The sequence below is a fragment of the Dipodomys merriami genome, unplaced genomic scaffold (genome assembly GCF_024711535.1).
Source record: "Dipodomys merriami isolate MVZ:Mamm:240054 unplaced genomic scaffold, mDipMer1.0.p SCAF_181, whole genome shotgun sequence".
Classification (NCBI taxonomy): Eukaryota; Metazoa; Chordata; class Mammalia; order Rodentia; family Heteromyidae; genus Dipodomys; species Dipodomys merriami.
In genome coordinates this window covers 1,180,944-1,204,317 of record NW_027203171.1, presented here as the reverse complement: position 1 = coordinate 1,204,317, position 23,374 = coordinate 1,180,944, and the positions used below count along the sequence as shown (strand labels likewise).

At 40.4% G+C, this 23,374-nt stretch overlaps 1 long non-coding RNA gene and 1 other non-coding gene across 2 annotated transcripts; both read right to left on the bottom strand.

Annotated features, from left to right (window-relative positions):
* Positions 1-3,291: 3,291 nt before the first annotated feature.
* Positions 3,292-22,874, bottom strand: LOC138830046 (uncharacterized). The gene is made up of 4 exons (XR_011372843.1): positions 22,745-22,874; positions 16,934-16,997; positions 3,407-3,443; positions 3,292-3,306 (listed from the first exon to the last, which is right to left on the bottom strand). It is a non-coding gene; the product is annotated as an uncharacterized lncRNA (long non-coding RNA).
* On the bottom strand, positions 4,129-4,238 carry LOC138830051 (U6 spliceosomal RNA). Its single transcript, XR_011372845.1, has one exon. It is a non-coding gene; the product is annotated as a U6 spliceosomal RNA (small nuclear RNA).
* Positions 22,875-23,374: the final 500 nt, after the last annotated feature.

Here is a 23,374-nt window from a genome sequence, read left to right as displayed (position 1 = left end):
CCTACTCAAATGCATTTTTCTTCATGAAGTGTTACATTTTCAACTTTATTGAAAGTAAACTGATTCTCTCAAATTCCTATACACATTCTTTGTACCAATTAAAGTTATTCTCTGTATTTTTATGTCAATAGCCTTGACTGATGATTCTATTCCCACTGCAACTACCACTAATACTAGTAGCTATCTCTTTTTTTTTTTCCTGTGCTAGAACTGAGCTTCAACTCATGGCTTGGAATTCTGAAGGTCTCAGTTGACCATACCTTCACTTCCAACATTTTTCTGATTAGTTGAAGGTAAGAATCTCACTGTTTTTTCTATTCCAAACCCCGCAATTCTTAGACTGAACCACTTGAGTAGCTAAGCTTATACATGTGAGCCACTAGCACCTGGGTTCACTTCTTAACAATATGCTATGGGGGCTGGGATGGTGGCTCAATGGTATAGCGCTCGCCTTGCATGAGGCCCTGGGTTCGATTCCTCAGCACCACATAAGCAAAAAGAAAAAAAGCCAGAAGAGGTGCTTTGGCACAAGTGGTAGAGTGCTAGCCTTGAGCTGAAGAACTGAGGGATAGCACCCAGGCGCAGAGGTCAGGCCTCATGATCAGATCCCCTGCCCCCCCCCAAAGAAAAAGAATATACTATGGGCCTTTACATATAGTCAATTATTCAACAACCTGAAATGCAGATGTTTCATGTCAGGAAATAAGAATCACTTTTAAAAACTATGAAATAATCTTTTGTAAAAAGACATATTCTTATCTTTATTTTATAAACATGAAAGCTAAGGTACTAAATCATTGACAATCTTGTCAAGTTCACACACCAGTTAGCCATAGAGACGTGAAAGGACTCCAGGCCTTATTTCTACATACAGTTGTACTTACTATCTTTGTGCTGACTCAGTTTTTCTGTTTCCATGTAATAAGGCTGATATCATGTGAACATGGACTGAATGCAGAACAAATTATAAGCAATAGAAAATGTGTCTATCTTCTGAGCTGAGGCATTTTAGAATACAACCATGGAAGCCACAAAAGAGAGAGCCTGGATCTAAAAATCACATTACCCAATGCAGAGGTGTTACGCATCAAACCTTCAGAAAGCAAAAGACAAACCAGTGATGATCCCTTAGTTCTCTAATTTGTTTTTCTTGTTACCAATGCTGCTATAATAAAGACTCTCCAACCTAGTTTCTCAACATTAACTCTCCTCCAAATTCTGGGTCAACATTTCAGAGTATTTTTCAGCTAACACAGGCAGAAGAAAGAAGAGAAGGAAATGAAAAAGTAAAGGCTACTAGCTTCTTCACATGGAAATAAAACAACAATGAGTCAATCAGATACAATATGTGAGGAACTCACGGAGAACCTCACAAATCCTAATAGTACCTCAGGTGTAATCTCAGATTCCACAAGATCATCTCAGAATAAGAGAAGAGGACTGAATGTAAACAAGTTATGCAGTTATCCTACTCCAACAAAAATTTTTCTTGTCTTTCTATCTACACTACATTTATATATTAGTTTCATTTCCTGTGTATAAGGAAATCTTGTCTGACATTAGATTTCAGTAGTCAGAATAGCTTTTAGAAACAGCACAAATTCAATCACTTATTTCAGGTAATTTTCACTTATCATGAAAGAGGATCATGAACTTCTTCATTTCAGTTTCTATAATGGTAGCCACTATCCTCTCTACTGCCTTTCCTATTCATTGACCATAATAGGTACACTCTTTCAAATACTATTAAATTTAGAAATATTAAATGTGTTTGCCTCCCTCCAAGCAAATTCACCATAGTAATTTACACTACTCACAAAAACCCAAACATATACAAATTAGTTAATGGCAGTATTTCTCACAATGGTGAAAACTAGAAACCTCAGTGTTCCACACTAGTTATATTATAGTATTTTCTATAAAAGATTATTTCATAGAGATTTTTAAGTGATTCTCATTTACTTACATGAGACAATCACATTTCAGACTTGTGAGTAAAATTGTAAATTACAAAAATCTGTATTTTGATTCCATTTATATGTGTGTTTGTATCTATGTCTGAGGACTATTTTGTGTATGGAAATAAAGAAGGCATAAAAATCTGCTTCAGAATTTTAACAATTCTTTCTTGGTAGGTTTTGAGATGCACTTCACTTTTATACTCTTCTGTGTTGCTTCTGTTTTAAATGTTCATATATCTATATATCTATATATAAATAAAGGATTAGAGATATAGCTTAATGTCAATGCTTATCTAGCATGCTTAAGATACCAGTTTCAATATCCACTAGCACAAAAATCACAAATGTAATACAGATTCATATTGGAAAAATGTTTAAGCTGTATCTTAGCTGCCACTTTCCAGCACACCAAAATTTCATTCAATGGAAACACAAAGTGACATAAACTAAGGTTAGCAATCTAGTTTATAGACATAACTTCTACCTAGTTTCTATAATCAGAATGTTGCCTGTTATTACTCAATCTACAATGAAAATAATGAGGTTTCAAAAGTACACTCATAGTTAATTCTTTCACTTCAGATTTCAACATTAAACCATAAAGACAGATTCTACATATAGACCATAATTCCAATGAAACCTTGGGTGAAAGTCTTGTTGCAGAATGAGTTCCTAAGTCATAATGTTTTTCTCTTTCTTACCACATTTCCAATTTATGAAGTCATAGATGTAACAGTACCGGAAAATTTACTGGCTGTCAAATAAAGAAAAAATAAGAGAGGCTCTAAACTATATTTGTTAACACACTCAGTAGTATATCAGACAAGATATTGTGAAATAAGTTCTATACTTCAAGCCTCTTTTACCTGTTAAAGGATTTTTTCAAATAAGAAAGTAATAGACAAAATACACCATGAAGTTTTCTAGTTTAAAATCTAACCACCAGAATTTACCAACTAAGATGGCAAAATAAGAGAGTAAACAGGAAAATATTCTAAAATTCTATTGGAACAATAACCCGTGATATCACGGGTTATTCCAAGCAGAGTGTAAATGAAGTTTGATTTTAGGGCTAGCCCATCCATTAAACAGATGCTACATTAAACATAAAATTGCTTAATACAAAGTATTTGTGTCACTGGCTATTCTGGTTAAACACACACTGTATTCATCATGGTTAAAATAATAAAGATTAATTTGTACTTTAAGTCATAGTTCAGTTGGTTACATAGCTATTCAGGAAAGCTCTCATTCATCTAAATGTTGACTTACAGAGACAAGATTCTTCCACTTTGCAGTTTAACATTTGGAATATGTAGTTTCCAACTTTGCCACAGAACAGATGCTGGGGAATAAAAGAAGAGGATTTTATGGATTGAGCTGGAAATAGCATATACCATTTACACCTATGTGCCTTTGTCTAGAAATTAACCATATTATTTTACCTTGCTCCAAGAAAGGACTGAAAATATAGTTCGGTACCTAGGAAGACAAAATGGATTTGTGAACATGATGAATGCTGCTGTAGTTTGATGTTAACTGTTATTTTTATCTTTGTAGAACATATTCGATACTATGGTAATTTCTTTCCTTTTCTGTATGCCTGAAACTCATGTGGCAAAGGAAGACTCACTGCTCTAAAGTATAGAACTAAAAGTTATTTCCAGCTTTTCCCTTTCCTCAGTGCTCCCACAGTCATCAATATTCCTGTGGCTCATTTTTTTCAGCCTATGCCTTTATCACCCCCACCATCAGCCAGGTGTTCAACTGCCGTCTCCTGGAAAGAAATCTCTGCCTCCACTCTGACCTCAAACCCAATTTTCCCACCCCATCCATTGTCACCTCCACCAATACAGAAACAATAACAAATCTTTATTATCCTAAGACATAGTATCACTTCTCCTTACCTTTACACCTCAGTAGGTTTACTTCAGGCTCTGTTAAATATCTCACAATAACTCCTTCAACTACAAAACTGCTCTGCATACTAAATGAGTTCCTTACATATGGACTAAGGAGACAAACAATAATCTCTTAGGAGATATTAAAGTATATATAGGCATTTCTTTATATTCTAAGTGGTCCCAGACTTCTAGAAATTGAGAGTTTGGCTCTACATATTTGATTATTCCTTTTCTTGCCATATAGCCATACATTTGGAATATTTTAAAATATGGAATGCTTCAGCAATTTGTTTGTCATCCTTATACAGGAGACATGCTAATCTCTGCATCATTTCAATCTTAGTATACAGTATATGTTGCTGTAGCAAGTACTTGATATTGCTTTCTATTGCCTTCAGCATGTTGATGCTCTAGCCAGCCCTTCTTTACTGTTTCTACAATATGCAGCAATGGATTCTACAACAAATATAATCATATAAATATAATCTCTAATAAATGTAATTATTCCATATTATATATTACATTGTTATATATTAATGTAATTACTAATATGTATTTGATTATAGTTTACAAGAGAATAAGTAACAGCAAAACTGTTAAGGCTGTGGCCCATGGGAGCACTTTTTCACTTTGCAGACGCCCATCCCTAAAATAATATAAACTAGTCTTCTTTCCTCTCTTCCCAGCATTACTATGTGTTCACTGATGATTATTTAATAAATGAAGTGACCTAAGAATTCTAACCAAATCTACAATTTTATCAGCAATTCACCTTTATATTATCCCAATAAACCAAGACAGGAAGAGATGAAGAAGAAATTAGAGAGCTAAAAAGGTCTTAAAAGTGTGGTGGATATTAAAGCAGATAGTTGTGACAGAACTGGTGATATTGTGACACAATCCTCTGGTGATATTGTGACACAATCCTGCCAAAGTAGGACAGGCAGGGAGGGAGAGGAGGAGGAGGAAGAGCATCATAATGATCCTTCTCAACACTTCTCTGGAACAAACTTGAATTGGTTTCTTCAAGGTGGGGGTGATGGGCTTGAGGGGGGGACCCTTTCTCTGAAGTCTGACAAGGAATCAGGAAATATTGCAGTCCCTCAGGCAGCCCAAGTAAGCACAGGAACAAGATAAGAATTCCTCACCTTGAGCACTCACACTGAGCTTTTTTTTGAAAGTTCTCAAACCTTCATGATAGAAACAGTTTTGATCCTCACAGCAAGATCTGTGAGGCAGGAAGGACGGGGAGTCTGATCTTTAGTGAGGTAAACTGAGTCAGAAAGGAGCAATTGTAGGTCATCCAACACCAAGGCCAATGCCTGCATTTCTTTTTTTTTTTAATTTTTACTTTTAGTGAACATACTGTACAGAGGGGTTACAATTACATGGGCAAGATACTCATCCAGCATGTATTTATTGATCTCCTATTATGTGGCAGAGCCTGTGTCAAGCGAGGTTGATCTACATGGCACTTGCTCTGAACTTAGAGAACTGTACATTTGAAGAAAAGACCAATAAATCATTAACATAATAACAGGTTTTAGTTAATATCATAATTTCTGATTATGTTACCATAACATGGAAAATTATAGAACAATATTGTTAGAGCAATGATATAAATATACCAGCAGGAAGATTTCAGGATCAAGGAATCAGAAAGGAAAAGTCTGAGCTAAAAGGTAGTGAAAGCAGTGAAATTCCTGAAGGAGCCAGGTGCTGGTGACTCACACCTCTAATCCTAGATACTCAGGATGCTGAGATCTGAATCTATGTGATAAACTACCAGTCTAGCTGACCTGCAGTAAGCATTGCATTAGATTGGTTTAGCTAGCGTCTTCCTCACCCCCAGTGTCTTGTAAATACCAGCTCCATGGCTAATAAAGTTTTACTTGTGGCCATGCCCTGGTGGCTCACGCTTGTAATTCTAGCTACTCAGGAGGATGAGATCTGAAAATTGCAATTCATAGCCCACCCTGGGCAGGAAAGTCCATGAGCCTCTTATCTCCAATGAACCATCAAAAAAGTTGCAAGTGGAGCTGTGTCTCAAAGTGATACAGTACTAGCTTTGAGCAAAAAAGCTAAATTAAACATTCTTTACATCAAAGGAAAATGAGCAAATATGAGTGAGGCAGGAAAAAAAAGAATCACAAGGACCCAGAGAAACAAAGGATAAGTGTTTCCTTTCTAAGTGGAAGCTAGATAGTTGATACATTCATAAGTAAATACATTGGTTGGTGTGCAGGTATATGCAGATACATTCACTGAAATACAGTAAACTCAAATGTCATCTCAAATATTGTGTAATTCCTTAGAAAGGCAAAGTTCAACAAAATAAAAATAAACAACAGGAATCAGCTACTCAAAAGGAGTAGAGTAGGGTCAAGGAGAAATGAGTAAATGAATGAAGAAAAAAGAGTAGAAAACAGTCAAGAATCCTATGTATTTCCTACAAAATGAAAATGAATGAGGGGAGGAGAGGAATGGGTGAGAATTTTGAAAGGAGTAACATGGACCAAGACATATTGAATTCCTCAACTGCTTTGTTACATGACAACTCCATTATACAATGACTTAAAGACAATTCCAGCCAGGCACTGGTGACTCATGCCTGTCATCCTAGCTACTCAGGAGGCTGAGATCTGAGGATTGCAGTTTAAAGCCAGCCCAGGAAGGAAAGTCCATGAAACTCTTATCTCTATTGAACCACCAGAAAACCAAAAGAGGCACTGTGGCTCAAGTAGTAGAGCAATGGCCTTGAGCTTAGGGACATCGCCCAGGCCCAGAGTCCAAGCCCCATGACTGACCAAAAAAATAAAAAAGAGACAATTCCAAAACATTCAGAACAAATATAGTGAAAGAAGCAAGGCAGAAGTAAAAAAAAAATATTACAAGGAAAGAACTGAATTCGAAGACTTACATTCCAATCACTGGAGTGTCATGATTCTATGTCAGTGGCATACGTTGCTGGCTCCCAGAGCCTCAGTTTCCCTCCTCTGGTGAGAGAAGGATCTGGGTCCCAGTGGGTGCCCTTCTAAATCTGAGGTTCTCTGCAGTTCTACATTGCTATTCTTGTTCCTCCAGAGAAAGACAGACAGAAAGACAAACAGACAGACAGACTGTGCCACGTGAGCCTGGTGCAGGATAATTTATAGTGCAACAATGCAAACGGAACATATTCGCCAACCACAATCTTGATTGTCATCATTATTGGCCTCGTGGGAGAAGTTTATTTCTTCCCTGCCCTTCAAATGTTAGCACAATGTGAAAAGACTGGCTGTACTTTTCCTGGGCTTTGCAAGATGTAAGTCTGTAAACACGGAGACAAATCCATGTCAATGTCTGGCTTCAGGAGGAGGAGAAGGGGCCATCTAGAGCTACCATTCTGGCAGGGTGCAGTTCATTCCCACAAATATAATTGGAGAACCTACCAGGTACCTAATTTCCCCCCTCAGAGATCATTCTCTGCTTTAGTTCCATCCGTCATATGTCCTTTATTAACCTCATGAACATCTTATAGTGCCAGGTACCAGTATTACAAGCTCATGCCTGTAATCCTAGCTATTAAAGAGGCTGAGATCTGAGGATCATGGTTCAAAGCCAACCCAGGTAGGAAAGTCTGTGAGACTCTTATCTGCAATGAACCATCAGAAAACCAAAAGTGGAGCTGTGGGTCAAAGTGGTAGAATGCTAGTCTTGAGCAAAAATGATCAAGGACAGTATGCAGACCCTAAGTTCCAGCCCCAGGACAAGCACATATGCGCACACACACACACACACACACACACACACACACACACACACACACACACACACACACACACACACACCACATTCACACACACGTATCTGAATACATAAACCTTCCTTATAGATAACATCTTTCCTGTGAAGTCTCCCAAGATGCCCACCAAACTATTGGTAACCCTTTCAAGCATTTGCCCAACATTAATACCTCACTTCATACCTGATCAGCAATAGTTCAAAACCTAGTATCATCAAAAAAAAGAGAACAAAAGAAAAAATGAAAGAAAGGGCTGGCTGGTAGTTCCTGTCATCCTAGCTCTTCAGGAGGCCAAGATCTGAGAATAATGGTTCAAAGCCAACCTGAGCAAGGACAAGAACAATCTATGAGACCCTTATTTCGAACCAGTGGTAGAGTGCCAGCCTTGAGCAAAAGTCTTCAGGGAACTGAAGGATCTCTATGATGAAAACATTTAAACCTGAAAAAGGAAATCAAAACAGAACGAAGAAAGTGGGAAAACTTCCCATGTGCCTGGATTGAAAGGATTAACATTGTGAAAATGGCAATACTTCCCAAGGCTATCTACAAATTCAATGTGATACCTATCAATATTCCAACCTCATTCTTCAAGGAAATAGAAGAGGCAATCCAAAAATTCATGTGGAACAAAGAAAGTCCCCGAATAAAAATAAAGAACAGTGCTGGAGGAATAACAATACCAAATTTCAAACTCAACTACAAAGCCATAGTAATCAAAACACCTTGGTACTGGCACAAGAACAGACATAAGGACCAATGGAATAGAATGGAAAACCCAGAAATGAACCCACAGACCTATAGTCATCTAATCTTCGATAAGGGAGCTAAAATAATAGAATGGAAGTACAGCTTCCTCAGTAAATGGTGCTGGCAAAATTGGTTAATAACTAGTAGAAAACTAAAGCTAGATCCTTCTATATCACACTGTACCAGAATCAACTCCAACTGGATCAAAGACCACGAAGTCAAAGAAGACACTCTGAAAACATTACAGGACGGAATAGGAGAAACCGTAGGTCTCCTTGGCACAGGCAGAAAATTTCTTAATAGAGACACAGAAACACAACAAATCAAAGAAAGGTTGTACAAATGCGATTGCATGAAGTTGCAGAGCTTCTGTTTGGGAAAGGACATAGCTAGCAAGATCAATAGAAAGACCACGGATTGGGAGAAGATCTTTACTAGCCATACAATTGACAAGGGTCTCATATCTAAAATATATCTGGAACTCAAAAAATTAAATCCCCCAACAACAAATCCTCAAAGAAACAACTGCCCAATAAATCAGTGGGCTAAAGACTTACAGAGAAACTTCTCTGAAGAGGAAAGAAGGATGGCCAATACACACATGAAGAAATGCTCAACTGGAGGGGATGCGGACAGAAGGGTACCCTACTGCATTGTTGGTGGGAGTGTAAACTTGTTCAACCACTTTGGAAAGTAGTATGGAGGTTCCTCAAAAGACTCCACATAGAGCTCCCCTATGACCCAGCAATCACACTTCTGTGCATTTATACAAATGATCCCAAACTAGACCATACTAAAGCTATCAGCACAACTATGAATATGGAACCAACCTAGATGCGCCTCAGTAAATGAATGGACCAAGAAAATGTTGTATATACACAATGAAATTCTATGCCTCCACTAAAAAGAATGACATCTCCCCTTTTGTTAGGAAATGGGAAGACTTGGAAACAATTATATGAAATGAAGTAAGCCAGGCCCAAAGAAACATAGGTTCCATGGTTCCCTTATTTGCAATAACTAGTATATGTCTGAGAGAAGTAGTAATGGTCAGATAAGTTGATGTTAGGCAAAATGAACCCCAAGATAGTGACTCAAGTAGTTTTGCTTTCTTGCTATTGTTTCTAACATATTTATAAGATGATTTCTTTGTTGCTTTGTATGTCCATCCCCCACAGTATAACCCTTGTTTTCACTGTATTTGATATTGATATAATTTGAGGAGGGGAAGGAAAAAAATTGTTTAATTAGGTATAAGGCTGACCCATTGCAACAATTAGATGTACAAGATTTTATGTTGAAAAATGAACTTTACAACTTTGGCTGGAGAAGGGGTGGGCAGGGAGCGAAGATGGGAGGGCAGGGATGGTATGGGGAAACAAAGGAGGAGGCAACAATGCTTGGTAAGAAATGTACTCATTACCTTGCTCTAGTAATTTTATCCCCTCTGTATGGTATCTTCACAATAAAAAATTTATTAAAAATAGGGGGGAGGCGGGGAAGGGAGGTGAAGGGTAAACAAAGGAGGAGGCTGCAATGCTTGGTAAGAAATGTATGCATTATCCTGCCCATGTAATTGTAGCCCCTCTGTACAGTATGTTCTCAAATAAAATTAAATTAAATTAAAATAATAATAATAATAATAAAAAATGTTCAGGGACAGTGCTCAGGCCCTGAGTTTAAGCCCTAGAACTGGCACCAAAAAAGAAAGAGAAAGGAAGGAAGTTAGGAAAGAAGGAAGGAAGGAAGGAGGCGAGGGAAGGAGGGAGGGAGGGCAATTTGAATGTCTCATTTAGTAAGCCAATGGCTACTGTTGGCTAATGTTTTGGAGTGAATTCTTGTTTAATAACGCACTATGAAGGTTCTCGCTATTCTAAGCCTGTCAATATCAACCTGAGACCTATGCTTTCAGATTTGATTCTGTTTTTTGTTGTTATGTTGTTGTTGTTTTGGTTTTATTTTTTTGATGGCTGTGGGACTTGAACTCAGGGCCTGAGAGTTGTCCCTGAGCTCTTTTGCTCAAGGCTACTGCTCTACCTCTTTGAGCCACAGCTCCACTTCTGGTTTTTGAGTAGTTAATTGGAGAGAAGATTCTCACAGGGATTTTTCTGTGTGGGCTGACTTTGAATCATGATCCTCAGATCTCAGTCTCCTGAATAGATAGGATTACAGGCCTGAGCTACCAGCCCCCAGCTCAGGTTTACATCTTTATCTGTGAATTATGTGCCAAGCTACAGCATCCTCTGTCATGAAGATGTCTAATAACCATTGCAAATGGACTAAATAGCAGGAGTAGCAGGCTCAGAGACAAGACCCTGGGCAGGGCAGCAGGGCCACCTAAGCCAGGATGAACAACTAATGACCCAGGTCTGGCTTTGTTCAGCTACCTAAAGATAACAGTTTTTTAAATGTGTGTGTGTGTGTGTGTGTGTGTGTGTGTGTATGTGTGTTAAATGAGCAAATGGTTGTTGAAGTGATAAGACATTCCAAAATCTCCAAGGCTAAAGCTTCTGCAGCTAGGCTGCAGTTATGCTTTTGTAGCTTATGCTAGGACAGATAAATCAATTCTACCAGAGCTGCAAAGCCCTACCTGGTACAAAGGAGAGATGTGATGGTGGGAATCGGTGATGACACTGATTAGTCATGTCTGCCCTACATGATCAGAAATGGCTGCAGGAACAATGCCTTCCTGTCAGGTATTCTTCATGCTTGCCCTACATTTTGTGAAATAGACTTTTCACTGCTATCTCTCTCTCTCTCTCTCTCTCTCTCTCTCTCTCTCTCTCTCTCTCTCTCTCTCTCTCTCTCTCTCTCTCTCTCTCTCTCTCTCTCTCTCTCTCTCTCTCACACACACACACACACACACACACACACACACACAAAGCCAGGGAGACGGATAGACTGGAATAAAGGTGTTCATTGAAGTGGGCTATAATCTAATGAGGAAGAAGATGGCTCTCAGTCCCCACGGAGCCATCTCTGATTCCTAGGCTGAGGGCTTTGTAAGGGGTCTCCAGGGCCTCTCTATCAGCAGGTGACCTCCACTCTTTAGCCTCCTTGCTAGAGCCTCCTGACTCCTTGCTGGAGGACATCATGCATATTATCTCATCTCATCTTTTGTTGTTGTTCTGGTCCTGGGGCTTGAACTCAACACCTAGTTGCTGTCCCTTAGCTTTTCACTCAAGCTAATGTTCTACCACTTGAACAGTTCCATTCTGGCTATTTGGTGGTGAATTGGAGATAAAAAAAATCTCATGGACTTTTGCCAGGGTTGGCTTCAAAGTTATAACTGTTAGATTACTATGCCCAGCTGGCAAATTATTTCTAAAGCAAAATAGGTTAGTGGTTTATTCCTGTAATCCTAGCTATTCAGAATGCTGATAATATGAGAATCAGGGTTTGGAGCCAGTCTAGGCAGCCAAATCCTTGAGATATTTATCTCTAATTAACCAGCAGAAAAGCTGGAAGTGGAGGTGAGACTCAAGTGGTTGAGCACTAGCTTAGAAAGAAAAAGCCAAGCAAGAAGACGAAGCCCTGAGCTCAAGCCCCAGTATTAGCACAGAAAAAAAGGAAAGAAAGGAATAAAGGTAGGAAGGTAGAAAGATTGGAAGAAGGAAGGTAGGAAGGAAGGAAGGAAGGAAGGAAGGAAGGAAAGAAGGAAGGAAGGAAGACAGAGAGAGAAGAAAGAAGGAGGGAAGGAGGAAGGGAGGGAGAAGGAAGGAAAATAAGGAGAAAGAAATGGAGAAAGAGAAAGAAAAAAGAAAGAAGAGAAAGAAAGGGAGGAAGAGAAAGGAAAGACAAAAAGTAAAAAAAAAAAAAAAAAAAGAAAGGCAGCCAGGAAGACAGGCAGGCAGGCAAAGTCATAACATTGAATGCAAATCCTGGCCTTGCTATATTATCTTTTTATATAAGCCTTATCATATAATTGGGCCTCACACACACAAAATGATACGACCTAATCAAATTATCTCTCTTTCTAGCTCTATTCCTATATAGTCAATAGCATGGGTAAAGTCACTGCAGTCTCTATTAGCAGGGTCAGAATCTGCCTGGTTGATGAAAGTCATGTTCCATGCTCTCTGTCTCTCTGTCTCTCTGTCTCTCTGTCTCTGTCTCTGTCTCTGTCTCTGTCTCTGTCTCTGACTCTCTCTCTCTCTCTCTCTCTCTCTCTCTCTCTCTCTCTCTCTCTTTCCATTCTTCATGGCTAGCCCCTGAGAAGCAAGCAACTGCTACCGAACACCATCAAATCACACCTTCCCATCCCCTATATACACAGACAGTGTTCCGAGTGGTCCTTCTGAGATGATTACCATCCTTCATCCCCACCCCCGCCCCCACACAGCACAGACCTCCTGATTGTGGCTCAGAGCTCTATCCTAGGCACTGTAACCTTCTGACTACACTGAGCAATTCTTCTCTCCATGCAGCTGTGGCTGCTAAGCTTCAGAGAGCAACATAAATTTCCATCAAGTCCACACTCTGCCCACAAATGTCAATGCCAATGTCCATGCCACTTTGGTCATGTAGGAACAGCCTGGGGGGAACATCTTTGGCTCATTCAGCCTTACTTCCAGATGCAAGCAACACCTGCCAGATTTCATTCTTCTCCCTTCCTGCTCCCTTCCTGGCCCTGCCGTGGCTTTCACAAGGCACTTGCCCTTGGGAGCAGAGGCTCCTGTGGGCATATAGAAATATTATCTGCATAACTTATCACTCCCCATACAGTCATCTTCCCCCAACTAATGGAGAATCAGAGAGAGTTTTTTAAACTACCAGATGTGTGTGTTTGTGTGTGTGTGTGTGTGTGTGTCTGTGTGTGTGTGTGTGCATAAATATCTAGCCACCCAGTGAAGGAACATATTGCTTTTATGATTCTGTGTCATTCTTCAAGCTAGTTCCTTTATAAGAGTGCTTTATGTGGGCACGAATTCATTACTCCTTCTAGACCATCTCCTGTTTCTTTTTTATATTACTTGTGTGTATATGAGTGTGTGTGGGTGAGTGTCTGTGAATGAGTGTGTGTGTGTGTGTGTGTGTGTGTGTGTGTGTGTGTGTGTGTGTATGAATGTGTGTCCTGTTCCTGGGGCTTGACTCAGGACTGGGGCACTTCTCCTGAGCTTTTTCCACTTAAGGCTGATACTCTAGACCTTGAGCCAAAGCTCCACATATGGCTTTTTGCTGGTTAATGAGAGATAAAATTGTTACAGACTTTCCTGTCAGTTTTCAGATCTCAGCGTCCTGATTAGCTAGGATTACCGGTGTGAGCCACCAGCAACCCAACCTAACTTCAGTTTCTAGAATGGTTACCTGATCCATGCTCAGCCAGTCAGAATTTCAGCAGTTATTGCCATATGATATGTAGATTTTCCAAGCAACAAGAATGGGGATTAGCATTGTGAAGTGATTCTCTTTCACTGACAGGCCATAACAGCAGAGAATAAGCCTTCACTGCAGTGACTTCCTCTGTGCCACATCGGGAGATCTGATAATGCCAATAGAGGGGAACAGAGAATGGAGAAGCAAACCTTCTTGATGACATTATTTATTTTTTAAAAATGATCTTTAAGTCGTTGTACAAAGAAACTTCTATCCTGACGGGCTTTTTGTTGTTGTTGTTACCAGTCCTGGGGCTTGAACTCAGGGCCTAGGCACTCTCCCTGAACTCTTTCACTCAAGGCTAGCACTCTACCAGTTTGGGCCACAGCTCTACTTCCAGTTTTGGGTGGTTAATTGGAGATAAGAGTCTCACAGCTTTTCCTTCCCAGGCTGACTTTGAACTGCAAACCTCAGATCTCAGCTTCCTGAGTTGCTAGAATGATAGGTGTGAGCCAACTTCAAATAACCACCAGAAGTGGAGGTGTGGTTCAAGTGGTAGAGTGCCGACTGTGAGAAATGTAAATTCCAGTGAGTGTGCAGGCCCTCATTTCCAGTGGGAGTGCTGGCACAAATTAAAAAGAAAATAAAGAAAAGGAAAAAAAAGAAGATAGAAAGGAAGGGAAGAGAAGGAAAAGAAGAAGGGAAAGGAGTTAAAAGAGAAGAGAATTGAGGAGAAGAGAGAAGATGTGTATGCCAAGCACTGGTGACTCATGTTGTAATCCTAGCTCCTCAGGAGGCTAAGATCTGAGGATCCTGAATGGAAGCCAGCCTGGGCAGTCCATGAGACTCTTATCTTCAAATAACCACCAAAAGTGGTGGTATGGATTAAGTAGTAAAGCAATAGTCTTGTGTGACAAAACTAAGCAAGAGCCTAAAGGCCTGAATTCAAACTCCACTCCAAGTGTGTGTGCACAGGACCATACAACACACACACACACACACACACACATACACACACACATATACACACACACATTGATGTGGCTGTTGGCAGGAGGCCTCAATCACTCAGCTCCAGGGCCTCTCTGCAGAACTGCTTGAGCATCCTTACATCATGGCGCCTAGATTTCCTCAGAGGAGGACAAGACACCCTAGGCCATAGCACGAGTTCTTTTATGGTTTAAAGCCAGTCACCCTATAGTTTAAGGAGGAATGATTAGCATCTCCTCACCTCACCTTGAAGGAAAGGGTTTCTAGACAATTGTCCATTGCAATGCATAGTTTCTCTTCTGAGCCATAGGAAAATGCCTTCTCATTTCACTACAAGGAATCTTCACCATTTTTTTGTCAGACATGGGGCTTGAACTCAGGGCCCAGGTGCTATCCTTGAGCTCCTTTTGCTCAAGGCTAGTGCTCTTCCAGTTGACCCACAGCTTCCTTTATGATTTTCTGGTGATTCATTGGAGATAAGACTCTCATGAACTTTCTTGATGGGGCTAGTTTTGAACTCTGATCCTCATATCCCAGCCTCCTCATTAGTTAGTATTACAGGTGTGAGTCACCAAGGCCTGGCTTCCTCACCCTGTTTATCAGGAGTTTGTTTTGATCTCCTTGTGTGCTACAAATTGGGGAATAACTGACCTTGTTTTACTCTATGCTCCTTGGAAACAAAGACTTATAGCCCACGTCCATGAACAGTAAAATATTTCACTGCAAATATTTTACACACTACCATCATCTATAAATTTTCCTGATCTCCTTTCTGACTTTTTTCTTGCCTTGTTTTTTCCCATTTATTTTGTGGTGCTCTCTAAGCTTTGCATTTTAATGAGCTGCCTTAAATCCTTTTCAGGACAAGGCAAGATATAAATAAATAAGTAAAGCATATGAATGTACACATATGTACCTAATAAAGCTCTCTTGATTTACAACTACGGATCCTGTGTGTCAGAGCCCCAAATCATTTGAGCAAATTCAGGTCATTGTATCTGACAGATGCTGTGATAAGGAGACTATCAGCAGCACTTACAGAATCTTCCAGAATCCATTACTTATTCATGTTGCATGCCAAGCGCTAACCTAACCCTCCTTTACCTTCACAACAGCCCCCAGAGGTAGGTAGGCACTGTCTGGTCCCTATGTTACCAATTAGGCTTAAAGGGGTGATACATCTTTTGCCAAGATTACATTTGAAAGCCAGCCACTGATGGCTCATGCCTGTAATCCTAGCTACTCAGGAGACTGAGATCTGAGGATCACAGTTCAAAGCCACCCTGAGCAGGAAAATCCATGAGACTCTTACCTCTTAATGAATCACCAGAAACCTGGAAGTGGAACTATGACTCAAAGTGGTACATTGCTACCCTTGAGCAAAAAAGCTCAGGGTCATGACCCAGGCCCTGAGTTCAAACCCCATGACTGACCAAAAAAAAAAAAAATCAATTTATAGAAAGTAGCAGAGACACAAAACAAACACAAGATGGGTGAGTGCTGGAGTAGAAATTCTATAATGTTTTGGGGCATATTGTAAGATGTTATTAATAAGAATATCAAAACTCCATGGAGATAAACCAAAAATCATCAAGTAGTTGCTTACCATTCTTGGGTCAACTCCAGCTTTGCCATGGGTGGTGCTCAGTTCCCCAAAAAAGGAGAAGAAAATACACCAGAGAGGATTCCACAGCACAAGCAAGAAGCTATGGGTGACATATGTGAAGCATGGAGAGCAGAATTTCCATGACTTAAGAAAACAGGACACAGCAGACATACTACAGATGTTCAAAGAACCCCAAACTTCATTCCCTAGGAAGGTTCTAGGGGTGATGAGATTTGAGCTGCACCTTGAGAGACAGACTACAACTGGGTATAAAGAGAATACTAAAACCAGGCACCAGTGGCTCCTATAATCCTAGCTACTCAGGAGCTAAGATCTAAGGATCAAGGTTCAAAACCAGCGTGAACAAGAAAGCCTATGAGACTCTTATCTCCAATAAATGACTAAATAAAAAAAGCCAGAAGTGGAGCTCAAGTGATAGAGCACTAGCCTTGCCCCAAAAAGCTTGAGAAAAGGAACATGCCCCTAAGTTTAAGCCACAGGATTGGTACAAAAGAAGGAAGAGTAGAAGGAGAAAGAGAAGATTCCAGTAGACTGGAAGGAAATACAAAGTTGAAATTTTCCAGGTATCCACACTGTATAATTAATTGGCCCTTCAAAAACTTACATTAGCCAGCTAAGACTAAGCAGGTAGCAGGTGGTCAGTCACTGCAATCGCACATGTGTAGACCCTAGAAGAGAAAAGCACAGATGCTATACCCCGGACTCTCAGAAAAGAGAAAACTCAGAAAGAACCTGGAATCTACCCATCCCCCAACTCTGTAGCAACAAGATGAATGAAAAACCAGGAAAAGGTGTGTGTGTGGGACTGTGACCCCTACACCACTGCTTCGTTGAGGGCAGAGAAGGTAGGAATCCTGAGGTCTGGACACTCATCCACGAAATGGGGCTAAATGTATTTTCCCCCCTAGGGAGATCAAATTAGACAATCCACTTAGAAAGCATTCTACCCTATAAAACAGAATAATATGAACATTCCCAGGACTGGACAACATCCTTCTATACAAGTGTATGTGTTCTATTTGGGACCAACCTAAATTAAGCTAAAAGCTGTTTCTTGATCCTTGCAATGAACATTTTTTTTTAAAAAAGTGTCTATATGCATGTGTGTGTGCACACACATACACACACACACATACACACCACACATACACATGCATACTGGAATTATGCTGGAACTCAGGGCCTGGACACTGTCCCTTAGCTTTAATTTTTTTAAATTTTTTCTTAACCACTTGTGCCACTGCTCTACTTCTAGCTTTCTGTAGGTTAACTGGATATGAGTCTCACAGACTTTCCTACCTGGGCTGGCTACAAAACACTCTCTTCAGATCTCAGCCTCTTGAGTAGCTGGGATTATAGGTGTGAGCCACCAGTTCCCAGTTTTGCACTGGCTCTGGGTTTACCTTCTGTGCTGCACATAAAAATATCTATTCTATTTTCATATCTTAGTTCTCCAAGTATTTACAGCCAATAATTACCACCATTGCCCTTCTCCCAACCAAAGTTCTAGACTATTCAAAACAATTCTTTGCCAGCTGCTAGCGGCTCACAAATGTCACCATAGCTACTCAATAGGCTGAGTAGTGGTAGGATTGTGGTTCAAAGTCACCCCAAGCAGGAGAGCCTCTGAGATTCTCATCTCCAATTAACTACCAAGAAAAAAAGGCAGAAATGGAGCCGTGGCTTAAGTGGTAGAGTGCCAGCCTTGAACAAAAAAAAAAAGCTCAGACACTGCATCTAGGCCCAGAGTTCAAACCCTAGGTCTGTTCACATATGCACACATGCGCTCGCGCATGCACGCACACACACACACACACACACACATACACACACACACACACACACACACGTAGTCCATCTCCTTCTGAGGCTTTTCACAGTTTCAAACAAAAACAGCGTGCCACCTTCTGTCTGACACTTTCTAGAGTTTTCCATATGATGACCAGTAAACAACACGAGTTCTAAATGTATCTATACTTAGAAGCTAGTTGATCCTCCTACCATCCATGCTTCTGAACTACCTTGCTTTCCTTCTGTAGCCAATCTAATTCTTGCTGGCTAGCTCAACATTCAGCCCACATCCTTGAATAAATAAAGCTTTTTCTGATGAAAGGTCCTGCTCTAACTCTTGAGTTTCAGAACCATTTCTGGCAATTTCTAAGTAGTTTATTGGAGATCAGAGTCTCATGGACTTTTCTGCTTTGAACTTTTCTAACTTTTCTGTTTTGAACTGCAATCTTCACATCTCAGCCTCCTGAGTAGCTAAGATTTCAGTCATGAACCACTGGTACCTGGCATCAGTCTTTTTTCTTTGCTCCAGAATTCCTCTCATGTTGATCCTCATGCACTAAAAGACAATTCAATGTTACTGTCAACATGATGGCTTTTAAAATCAAATTTCCCTGCATACAGTCTAGACCCTTCTGCATCACAAGCCACTAACAAGTTATCTGAGATCTGATCATCAACACAAGGCAGGTGACACTAGTAATTTTAGGAGCTTTGTCCTGAGGATTAAAGAAGTATTTAGGTGGGGGCTAGTGGCTTGTGTCTGTAATCCTTGCTATTCAAGAGACTAAGAGTGAGAAGATTGTAGTTTGAGGCATGCCTGGGTAAAAATGTCTGCAAAAATCTATCACCAAAATAACCAATAAAAAGCAAGGCTGGAGGGATGTTTCATATAGTAGAGCACCTATAAGCAGCAAATTCAAGCCTAGTTACTGCTTTAAAAAAAAGAATAACTTTTACTCTTCACTGTACACTTGAACCACTCAAATGCATATCCCTGGAGAGCCTATTTTTAAATGGTTTTCCTAGATAATTAATATATAGACAGGGATGAGAGCTCTGTAGCAAAGACCTTGATACTTGAAAGGTTTTTTTTAATACATCATTGTTGTTCTATATTTTAAAATAAGATTAGATTATCAAAACTGGTTAATCAGCAAGGTCTAGCTTTCAATGTCAACTATGTGTAGTTATTTCATTTATCATAATCCATGAGCTGGATAGCATTTGGCACCGTCCTTATATTTCAATTTACATCACTTTCAGCATTTCACTGTTCTGAGAAACATTATGTATGGGCTTGTGCATGTAAATATATTTATAGCCACTCAACTATTTACCTAGGATAAATTCTGAGATGAGGAATTGCTGACTTGAAGGGTAATACACACATTTTTTGGGGGGGGGGTCCAGTCATGGGGCCTGAACTCTGGGCCTGGGCACTGTCCCTCAGCTCTTCAGCTCAAGGCTAGCGACCTACCACTTGAGACACAGCGCCACTTCCGGCTTTTTTCTTTTTGCTTATGTGGTGCTGAGGAATTGAACCCAGGGCCTCAGGCATGCAAGGCAAGGGCTCTACCACTGAGCCACCTTCCCAGCCCCCATAATACAGTTTTAAGACTTTTGAACATGTCAACTTGCTATCCTTAATGCAATGGTCAATAGGATGGCATGCATTAGAGCTACAAATAAGAAAAAAGGGGGCTGAGAGGGTGGCTCAGTGGTAGAGCGCTTGCCTTGCATGCATGAGGCCCTGGGTTCGATTCCTCAGCACCACATAAGCAAAAAGAAAAAAAGCAGGATGTGGCGCTGTGGCTCAAGTGGTAGAGTGCTAGCCTTGAGCTGAAGAGCTGAGGGACAGCGCCCAGGCCCAGAGTTCAGGCCCCACGACCAGACCACCCCCCAAAAAAAGAAAAAAGAACAGTTCAAATTGATTTAAACAATAAGGGGATTTATGGGCTCATAGAACTGGCAAGTATAGCATTTAAGTGAATTTCAAGGCTAGCAGGATTCTGCATTTTAATAATATCATCAGGGATCTGTCTATATCATCTCATCTCTCCCCTTAGCCCTGTGTGGTAACAGACTTTTTTCAGTTAAAATATCTTTTTCTGTAGCCAGCAATTGCAAATGCCTATACAGGGAGAAAAGGAAGCTCTCTAGAAATGAATGGGCCTGGGGAAAAATATAGTTGTTTTTGTTTCTGTTGGTTTGAGGGGCTTGAACTTGGGGCCTGAATGCTGTCCTTGAGATTTTTCTGCTCAAGGCTAGCCTTTGAGCCATAGTGACATTTCCAGTTTTCTGGTGGTTCATTGGAGATAAGAGTCTCATCTGCCTAGGCTGGCTTTGGACCATGATCCTCAGATCACAGCCCCCTAAGTAGCTAGGGTTACAGGTGTGAGCCACTGGTGTCTGGCTAAAAAGTTATGTTAAAGGAAGTAACTCAGGTCCAGAAAGAAAAAAGAACACATGTTGTTTCTAATAAATGGAAAACAGACCTAATTTATAAATATATATAAGCACACACTGGGTCATGTGCATATATATATATATATATATATATATATATATATATATATATATGTACATACACACATACATAGATACATACTACAAATGTATTAACGAAAGTATATGGTATACCATTAACTGAAATATGTGGTATATGCAGGAGAGAATTCTTTGAACAATTAACAGAGTCTAACAAAATGGATAACAGGAAGCTAGAACTTGAGGTGGGGGGCAGGAAGGTGAGGTGGTAGGATGTGGAGGGATGGAGGGAGGAAGGGTGGGGGAATGCAATCATCATATTCAATGTACACTGTGAAAATGGAACTATGTAACCTGGGTGGGGTTGGGAGAGAAGGGAAGAATGATGGAAGGAATGGCGTGGATCAAGGTGCAGTGTACAGGTGATAGCTTGTGGCTGTTGCCCATAATGCTAGCTACTCAGGAGGCTGAGATTTGAAGATAAAGGTTCCAGACTGGCCTGGGTAGGAAATTCCATGAGATTTTCTACAAATAACTACAAGAAAACCAGCAGGGGAGCTGTGGCTCAAAGTGGCAGAGGGCTAGCCTTGAGCAAAGAAGCTCAGGGACAGCGACTAGGCTTTGAGTTCAAACCCAAAAACCAATTTTTTTTAAAAGATGCCCTGTGCTCCTAAACTGATGTGTTGCATTGAAACCTCTTTGTACAACTACTTAAAGATAGATAAATAAATAAATCAGGAGTAAGGATCTTTCTTCCACATTTGGCCTCACCTGGAATTGATTGATCAGAGATGGGATCATTGTAATTCACATAGCCCAAATATAAAGGAGCAGCCAGCTGCTCCTTCCAGACCTTATAGCTTGCTGGAGTGACGTTCAGATGTACTGGGGAAAGGAGAAGGTGACTAGAGGAGGCACCTACAAATCCCGTACTGGATGAGCAACATGTGAGAAAATAAAATCTTAGTGCTGCTTACACATTTGAATAAAGAAGGGAATAAAATGGATTTGTGAGAAATGGGCTTAACATTCAATCACAAAAGTCTACCATAGGCAGTTTGAAGCTATTGCCACAGGTAGTAAATCCATTAGCAGGCCTTATGCCCAGGAATAGAAAGCCAAAGACTGTAGTGTATGTAGTATGTTACACTCACACAAGTGCTGTGGATGTAAAGAACTGTAGTATTGGGAGCTGGTATGGCTGTAATCCTAACTACTCAGGAAATTGAGATCTAAGGATCAATGCTCGAAGCCAGCTCAGTTCAGTGAGACTCTTATCTCCATTTAACCACCAGAAAACTGGAAGTGGTGCTTTTCTCTAAGTGGTAGAGGACTCATCTGGAGCAAAAGAACTCAAGGACAACTCTGAGGCCCTGAGTTCTAGCCCCAGGACTGACAAAAAAAAAACAAAAAGAAAAAGGAAAAACAAAAGAAGTCTTGGAATAGGTAGATTAGTCAGGCAGAAGAAATCAGGAATAAGCCTGAAAGATTTCCCTTAAAAAAATAGAAAAATAGGACTGGGAATGTGGCTCAGTGGTAAAGTGCTTGCCTTGCATGCAAGAGACCCTGGGTTCGATTCCTCAATACCCATAAGCAGAAAATGCCAGAAGTGGCACTGTGGCTCAAGTGGTAGTGAGCTACCCTTGAGGTGAAGATCTGAGGGACAGCACCCAGGCCCAGAGTTAGGCCCCACAACCAACAAAAAAATAAATAAATAAAAAGGAGAGAGAGAGAGAGAGAGAGAGAGAGAGAGAGAGAGAGAGAGAGAGAGAGAGAGAGAGAGAGAGAGAGAGAGAGAGAGAGAGAGAGTAGATGATCTGAGAAAACTTCCCAAGCATTCTAACTTCCTTTTGACCCATATAGGTTGGATAAAATGAAGGTAGGATAGTCCTAAATGTCTTCAGGAAATTCCATGCCCAATAGCTAAAACGGAATGATCAATTAAAAATATCACGGGTCGTGACCAATGAGCAAGTCACCTTCCAAGCATCTCATTAGCATAAAAGTTAACTGACATCTAAACAGATTAAAAGAAAAAACACACCAGTTAGTTGGCAAACCCCTATCATGACCCCTCTCACCCAGCAAGAACATTTTCTCTTCTCACATGCATAAACTGAATACTTTTAACACTCACTCCTTGCTGTCTGTGGATTTCATTCCTTGAGTTCTCCAGGCAGTGACACAGTAAGATAAGGATCTGCTGCAGCTCTAGTGGTGGCCATTGTCTGTTGCTGGACTGAAGGCGGTGACATAATTGGGCCTCTGTGCCTATGAAGGAAACAGCAGGCAAGAAAAGTCAGTGTTCTAGGCTGTCAATATTCACGTGGCTAGAACTGGGCTTGTAGCTTTAAGTCTAAAGTTAACAAACTTCTATGAGAACTTCTTGATGTTTATGGTACCTTGCATATTTCCCTCTTGAAATAGCAATGGCTCTTACTTTGGGTTTATCACGTGTCAGAATTTTCTAGAAACATACCCATTGGACCCACCTGTAATTCTATCCCCTGTTCCCAGGCAAGGTTTTTTAGGCTGTTATTGCCTCCCTTTGAGAAAGGTTGCCACTGTGTATAGTCTTTTTTTTCTGGTCCTGGGGCTTGAAATCAGGACCTGGGCCCTGTCCCTAAGCTTCGTCAGGCTCAAGGCTAGTGCTCTGCCACTTGAGCCATAGCACAACTCCTGGATTTTTTCTGAGCAATTTATTGGAGATAAGAGTCTTAAGTACTTTCCTGTGCAAGCTGGCTTTGTTCCTTAGATCTCAGCCTTC